Source organism: Anthonomus grandis, chromosome 22 (assembly GCF_022605725.1).
Source record: "Anthonomus grandis grandis chromosome 22, icAntGran1.3, whole genome shotgun sequence".
Lineage (NCBI taxonomy): Eukaryota > Metazoa > Arthropoda > Insecta > Coleoptera > Curculionidae > Anthonomus > Anthonomus grandis.
This window is the reverse complement of record NC_065567.1, coordinates 31,232,572-31,241,209: the sequence shown is the minus strand read 5'-3', so window position 1 is coordinate 31,241,209 and position 8,638 is coordinate 31,232,572.

Genomic DNA, 8,638 nt, shown 5'->3' with positions numbered 1-8,638 from the left:
ATTGGATTCAGAATGTCTTATAGAATACCTAATATGCCAAATTTATAGTGCTATATACAGAGACTTAGATAACAACTCGTTAAAGAAACTTAGTAACTAAACTAGACTATTTTTTTTTGTAGGAAAAGAGATTATATATAAATAAAAAAATCCTAAATTTCAAAATTAAATGGAATTTAATTTGTAAAGTCAAAGTGAAAATATGTTTTCTTATCATAACCATATAGTTATTAAGAAGGCGGACAATAACTAAATATAGAAATACGAAGAGAGTGAAATAGACTCGAAAATTGAAACATAAATTCTTCTAATAAAATCATTAGACACCTGTGTTGTCATTTTTTTCAAGAATATTTAAATATTGAGAAATCAGGCTTGGAAGTTGAAAAAGATTCCTTTAAATAAATTGAAGTTCTTAGGAACAAAATATCTCCCAATAAAATGGTTGGATACGTATTTCAGCATTTCTTCCAAAAATTAATTAAAGTGGAAAAATCAGCCTTGGAAGTCGACAAAGTTTTCTTTAAATAAATTGAAGATCCTAGGAACAAAATGCTCATATTGCTGAACCTAAGAAAGTTAAAGACTTGTAAATAGGATCACAGAGTTTTTGCAGCAAGAAATTTAGTGTATAAACAGCAGACAACAAAAATTTCTAAACGTTGGTTTCACCAAAATCTCCAATGCATAAAAGAAAATTAAAAGCTGATTGATCGGAGCTACACTATTGTTCCTAGAAACAAATTGATAAGTGGATATAAGTGTTTTTTTTGCCTTACTTTAGTTTTTACTTACCTATCATAAGGAAATTCTTAAATATAAAATGTCTTGTATAGTGGGTTTAGTTACTCAAAATCTTTGGAACAATCTTAAATCATTAAAACTACTTCGATTAACTACGTGAGTAAAATGATCGCTAACTATATCACCCAGTGAATGGGAGAAAACAAAGTTGGCTATTCTGCAAAAAAAAAGCATAAACACAATATTATTATTGAACAAAGAAGGAGAATAAACAAACAAACGTAGATAAAATACCATAAATCACCGTGGCAATGGGAAGCACCCCCGAAACTATAAAGGAATAATAAATAGCCCAAACAAGACAGACAATTTACCGCCACATTACGACATACAAAGCGATGCTTTTATTGTGTACCACATTCGTAATGAGCAACATCTGGTGGTAAAAAAGATGGTTTATGTGTTTAACAACGTATACACCGGGGGATGTCCTTTTTGCGACACCCTCGGGGGATACCGTACCGTATGGTGACACTGATATGCAGTTTGCACTGTTTTATTTTGTGGATAGACGGTTTTTTTTATTAAAAGGTATCACAACATCTAGTTTTAAATTTTAAAAAAATAAGTGAACTTTTAACACCCTTTTACCCCTTTTGTTGTATCACAAGCGGTCATAACTTCTGTTTTAGTAAAGACAGATTAGTTTTAACTAAAGCTAAACTGGTTTTCTCTAAAGTTTATGAGATAATGAACGGTTTTGTTGAGCGATACGCTATAAGGGCTGTCGCTTAATCGCTCTTGACTTTAAATGTAAATGACTCCTTTATTTTTTATTTTTAGTAAGCTTATCAATTGAGACCATAATGTGCAGTTCCTCATAAAATTAAAAGAAAAGGTGCCAGAAAATTTACAAAATTTGATAATGCAAATAATCACAAAATACTTATTCCAGGCTTTTGGATGAATTTTTCGGGCTCTTAAGTCACTCATACCCTTTTTTAGATATCTGAGGCAGTTATTCCAGATTTTTAAGTTAGGTAGTCACATGTCCCGAACTTTCATTCATTCCATCCTTTAAAGTTACTTAGAAGTAACTTTCATGCTGTTTAATCAATTTCTAAAAGGCTTTTAAATAATTAATTGTTTTCCTGGGTATTGAGTTACTCAGAAGCTTTTCCAGACATTTCAGGCACTTAATTTAAACATCATAAATAATTAGTTACTAAAATTTAGTTCAGACTCTTAAGTCACTAATGAGTTATGTCAGATATGTGAGGCACTTATTCCAGATTTTTAAGTCACTAGTTTCAAGCTTTTCAATTTTTTCAAATAATTATTCTAGACTTATAAGTAACTATCATGCACTCAAAGCAATTTCTGGAAGGCTTTTAGTTAATTAGACTCTTATTTATTTCGGTCTCTTGGATTAATGAGAATTCTTTTCTTAGCTATTGAGTTACTCAGAATTTTTTCCAGGCATTTAAGGCACTTAGTTTAAGCATTAGAAATAATTATTCACTTATTCCAGGCTCTTGGGTTCCAATCCAAAAACACTTATTAAGTAGTCACTTATTCCGAGTTTTTCAAAGGTTTAATTCATCCTTTAGGGTTACTTAAAAATAATTCAAGCAATTTCTGGATTTCAATAAAGTTAGACACTTAGTCCAGTCTCATGGATCTACGAAAATTCTTTTCGTAGCTTTTGGGTTACTTAGAAGTGTTTTCAGGCAATTAATTCACTAGAAATAATAAGTCACTGATTCCAGGCTCTTGAATAGTCTCTAAATAGTCATTTAGTCCACATTTTTTCCAAACTTTAAGATTACTTAAAAGTTACTTCCAGGCATTTTGAATGCTAGAAGAACTGCAACAAGGTATTTCAAGAATCTGAACTAATTGTCTTCTTAATGCAAGCATTCAGAATGCCTCAATAAACTTAAATGCCTGGGCTAGGTTCTGATTACTTTAACTGCCAGGAATAAGTGTCCAATTAACTAAAAATATTTTAGGAACATACTTAAGAGCCTGGGACTGTCATATTGTCTTAAGTGCCTTAAAAAGTTTTCAAGTGAATGAGAATTCTTTTCTTGACTATTGAGTTACTCAAGAATTTTTCCAGGCAATTAATTAATTAGAACTAATAAGTCATTTATTCAAGGCTTTTGATTCAAATGACTTTTCTATTAATTAGTCATTTAGTTCAGGCATTTCAGACAATTATTCCAAACTTTAAGATTACTTAAAAGTTACTTTTAGACATGTTGGATGCTAGAAGAACTGCAAGCGCATGAAAGAAGCACTTGAAGAATCTGAACTAAGTGTCTTTTTAATTAAAGCATGCCTGGAATAAGTGTCCAATTAACTAAAAATACATTAGGAATTTACTTAAGAGCCTGGGACTGTGATATTGTGTTAAGTGCCTTGAAAAGTTTTTAAGTGAATGAGAATTCTTTTCCTGACTATTGAGTTACTCAAGAATTTTTCCAGGCAATTAATTAATTAGAACTAATACGTCATTTATTCAAGGCTTTTGATTCAAATGACTTTTCTATTAATTAGTCATTTATTTCAGGCTTTTCAGACAATTATTCCAAACTTTAAGATTACTTAAAAGTTACTTTTAGACATGTTGAATGCTAGAAGAACTGCAAGCGCATGAAAGAAGCACTTGAAGAATCTGAACTAAGTGTCTTTTTAATTAAAGCATTCAGAATGCCTTAATAAACTTAAATGCCTGGGCTAAGTTCTGATTACTTTAACTGCCTCGAATAAGTGTCCAATTAACTAAAAATACTTTAGGAATTTACTTAAGAGCCTGGGACTGTCATATTGTCTTAAGTGCCTTGAAAAGTTATTAAGTGAATGAGAATTCTTTTCCTGGCGATTGAGCCACTCACAAAGGATTGAGCTACTACTTCAGGCTTTTCACACACTTATTCCAAATTTTAAGATTGCTCAAAAGTCACTTCTAGGTACGTTGAATACTAGAAATAACTTGAGTAACTCTAGAAGAATTTTAAAAATCTAAACTATCTTGTTTAACGTATCTGGAATGGCTCAATGTACTTTAATGCCTGGGCTAAGTTCTGATTAATTTAACTGCTTAGACTAAGTGTCCAATTAACTAAAAATATTTCATGAATTTACCTTTAAGCCTAGAATGCCACATTGTCTTAAGTGCCTTGAAAAAGTTGTTAACTTTGTATAGACCGTCCTTAAGCTTCTGGAAGAGCCCTTAAGAGTCTAAAATAAGTATTTAATTGACTTAAACATTTATATTATGCTCTCATTAAGTCACTATGCTACCTTCAAACTCACTTAAAATCTTGGAATAAGGGCTCCGTTACTTTTAGAGTGTCTAGAAGAACTCTATCAAGAGCGTGAACTAGAATCATGTTTTTCTCGTTTTAAGAGCTTAAGTTCTTCGAATAGATGTCCAAGTAATCAAAAAGATGCCTGGACTAAGTGCCTTATTACACTTACGAAATCCTAATGATCGTCTATTGATTTTATATAAATGTACAAAAAATGCATTAACTTTGTTTGTTTATCAAATTGTTTGTATTTCATCTATGATCTTCAAGAATAAAGAAATTAAACAATATCCAAAAACTGATACTAAAACAGGACCAGTTGTGGCAAATATAGGTCATCTGCAAAGAAACCAAGTATTGAATTTCGTCAGTTGTACGCTGTAATTGACTATAAGGAAAGTGAAATAGAACACAAACACGTCTTCAGCTTAAAAACTTACGTTCTATTTGAGTTTCCTGATAAAGATATCAAGTCTCTTCTGGCATTTAATCAGGAGACTCCATGGAAGAGTGAAAATTCGACTAAAATTTCCTTTTTTTTTATGAACGTGCGCGACAAAGAGGCGTATATATAAAACCCACCAACAACAATATTGTCTCTTCCAATTTAGCCTCAATCAAATTCGCAAAAGGAAGTTTATATTACAATGTAAAACGTATTGTCGCGTCAGATGCAATTTCGAGCTAATATATCTGGCAAAGGGGAGATAACGCACCCCTATACAAACAGACGTATTAGCTTTCGGTTGGTGTCTTTCATCTCGTCTCGTATAACGCCTTTGTAAGCCAATTATATGATTGCTTTATCATCGCGACCGATCAAAATTGTTGCGAATATTACGGGGATTCTTATATGTATGTGTATACGCCACCCTGAGGAGGAAAAACAATTTTTTTTTTGGTATAATTAATCCCTAAGAGCACACTATATTTTATGAATATTCATATAGAACTTAACAGACGCTTTACGGATATTCTGAGATATTGAATTGATTTTGTATATATTTTGAAAAATACTGAAATTGGTGTTCAAACAAATTGTCGAGGAAATATGTACAAATTTACCACGTTGTACCTAGTCAGGTTTATGAGTTATGGACATTTTGTACAATTTTAAAAACATTCATTTTTTTACGCATAATTTTTTTCCAACATCCTTTATATATTTGAAAAAAAAACGGTTAAATACGTATCCAGTTAAATTGTCTCGAGAATATTTGTACAAAGTTGCACCTATTCAGGTTTATAAGCTATGAACATTTTGTACAATTCTTGTAATTGTACAAAAATTATGTAAATATAATGTAAATAAAAAAAATGCTAAAATACGTATTCAATTAAATTGTTTAGACTATATTTGTACAAATTTTTAAAGTTTTGTCTAGTCAGGTTTATGAGTTATGGACATTTTGTACAATTAAAAAAAAAGTATTTTTACATTCGTTATAATTAAACAAACAAAAGGTTAAATTGTAGGTTAATTGTAGGTACAATTTAACCTTTTACGTAGGTGTTATTGTGGGCAAACTAGAATCAATAATTTTCTTAAGGTCACATAACAATGACATTGTATTGCGCATGTGAGTATTATTCTTTATATACATTTGTTAAAGTTGACTGTTCAGTGTTCATCCCCCTTATTTAATTTAATCTGTAGTGCTGTTTCAATTTGCATAAGCATACGCCAAAACTAAATCAAACTAACCTTATTTCTATTATTACTTAATCCTTTATTCCTTATTATTTTTTTAACACTCAAGTGTTTTTATATAGCGGCGGGTTTAAAATCAAAAGAAATCAGTGGCGAACGCTCTCACCCTTTCACACGGTGCTCGAGTTTAAATTTTTAGCACCATCCTTGTGTGTATAGTAAAAACATAAAGGAGCACCTTGTATACATAGGGCTAATGTCTATGCAAACCAATCACTTACGTCCTTAGTATAAAGTTTATCTAATATTAACGCGAACTTATATAATTAACAAGCACTTCAATTAAGGATGGGTATATAGATGCATGAATAGCAGAGCAACTATATAACATATATAGGCGGCCATATTGCAGTTTCTAAACATGAATTCCCGTTGAGAGTGTCGCATCAATCCAGTTTCATCCGTGTGTCAATATATGAACAAGGGCTGCTTAAGGCCTTGGTCGTGCCGCTTTATGTTTGTATCCTGATTAATTTCGACTTACTATATATACATCAATGATATGGTAAAATTATTTTATTGAAAAAAAATACGGCTTATTATAGGAGTTATTAGGAACAGTTATTATGGGTTAATTATATTCAAGGACTTAATTGATGACCACGTTTTTACCCTCAAAATTTTCTGAAAAAAATCCAAACGGGAGGGTATACCCGAAAAGAAAAAACCCAAACTTTGAAAGCTGATATCTCGGCTTGTATGGGAGCTATCGGGAAAATTCCAACGGTTTTGACTTAGTTTCGTCGTTCTAAATCCAACGAGATTATCCGCAAGATCGTAGCTTTTACGATAGCCGAGATATGGCATTTTTGATGCCCATTTTTGGCCTTAAAAACGAGGTCGAAAAAATACTCGCTTTCTTAGTTCTGCTCGGATTCCCTTAAAACCCGGTATTTTCGTGATCTACTTGATGAGAACAATCCGCTGGTATAGTTAGTTCGAATTCGAAAAAAAAAAAATTTTCTGAAAAAAGTCCAAACGGATATACGGTATACCCGAAAAATAAAAAAACCCAAACTTTGATGGCCGATATCTCAGCTTCTATGAGAGCTATCGGGAAAATTCCAACGGTTTTGTCTTAGCTTCGTCGTTCTGAATCCAACGAGACCATCCGCAAGATCGTAGCTTTTACGATAGCCGAGATATGGCATTTTTGATGCCCATTTTTGGCCTCAAAAACGAGGTCAAAAAATGACTTTTTTCGAATGTTCAAAGTGCTGTCATTCAGTTAGTTCTGCTCGAATCTCGTTATAATCTGGTATTTTCGTAATGTAGGTAGTCTAAAGAAGACGCTGGTATAGTTAGTTCGATTTCGAAAAAAAAAAAAATTCTGAAAAAAATCCAAACGTAGGGGTATACCCGAAAAATGAAAAAACCCAAACTTTGATGGCCGATATCTTGGCTTCTATAGAAGCTATCGGGAAAATTGCAACGGTTTTGTCTTAGTTTCGTCATTCTAAATCCAACTAGACCATCCGCAAGATCGTAGCTTTTACGATAGCCGAGATATGGCATTTTTGATGCCCATTTTTGGCCTCAAAAACGAGGTCGAAAAATGACTTTTTTCGAATTTTCAAAGTGCTGTCATTCAGTTAGTTCTGCTCGAATCTCATTATAATCTGGTATTTTCGTAATGTAGGTAGTCTAAAAAAGACGCTGGTATAGTTAGTTCGATTTCGAAAAAAAAAAAATTTTCTGAAAAAAATCCAAACGGGGGGGGTATACCCGAAAAATGAAAAAACCCAAACTTTGATGGCCGATATCTTGGCTTCTATAGAAGCTATCGGGAAAATTGCAACGGCTTTGTCTTAGTTTCGTCATTTTGAATTCAACGAGACCATTCGCAAGATCGTAGCTTTTACGATAGCCGAGATATGGCATTTTTGATGCCCATTTTTGGCCTCAAAAACGAGGTCGAAAAAATACTCGCTTTCTTAGTTCTGCTCGGATTCCCTTAAAACCCGGTATTTTCGTGATCTAACAATCCGCTAGTATAGTTAGTTCGAATTCGAAAAAAAAAATTTTTTCTGAAAAAAATCGATACGGGGGGGTATACCCGAAAATCGAAAAATCCCAAACTTTGAAGGCTGATATCTCGGCTTCTATAGGAGCTATTGGGAAAATTCCAACGGTTTTATCTTAGTTTCGTCATTTCTAATTCAACGAGACTACCCCCAAGGCCATAGCTTTAATAGTAGCTGAGATATGGCATTTTTGATGCACATTTTTGGTCTCAAAAACGAGGTCGAAAAAATACTCGATTTCTTAGTTCTGCTCCGATTCCTTTATAATCCGGTGCTTTCGTGATGTACTTGATGAGAACAATCCGCGAAAAATTTTCATAAGCACTATACGGTTTTTACTCTCAAATTGATGCTCAGAAACTGCGGTCTATTAAAGTTTAAAAAAAAATGCTTTGGCAGATTCAAAAAAAAAACCGTCAGCTCGTAAAAGCATAAAAACCACCCCTGGAACGTGTTAATGACAATTCCTGACTTTTATAGCAACTTCCATAAAAAAAGTGATTTCCTGCAATCTTGATTAAACAAAAACAAAGCAACCAAAGCCAAAACAACAAAAAAAAAGAAGCAAAATAACCATGAAATTTTTTCCTTAGGAACTTCGTATGTACCGGTTTCAGTTTTCCTCCAGGGCAGTTATTTCGGCCGTAAACTTCGTAATAAAGTTAGTGGACAGCTTTAGCGGTCCACCGAGTCCAAGCGGTCCACGGAGATAATAAAACTCAGCGTCCGGACTGGACCGGACAAAGTCCAGGCTAAAGTAAATTGCGGTCCCGGATTAGAAGGATTTGTCCCGGAGCCCTGCGGCTACCTGAGGGTTAAACAGAAAAGAGCCAACTTCTAGT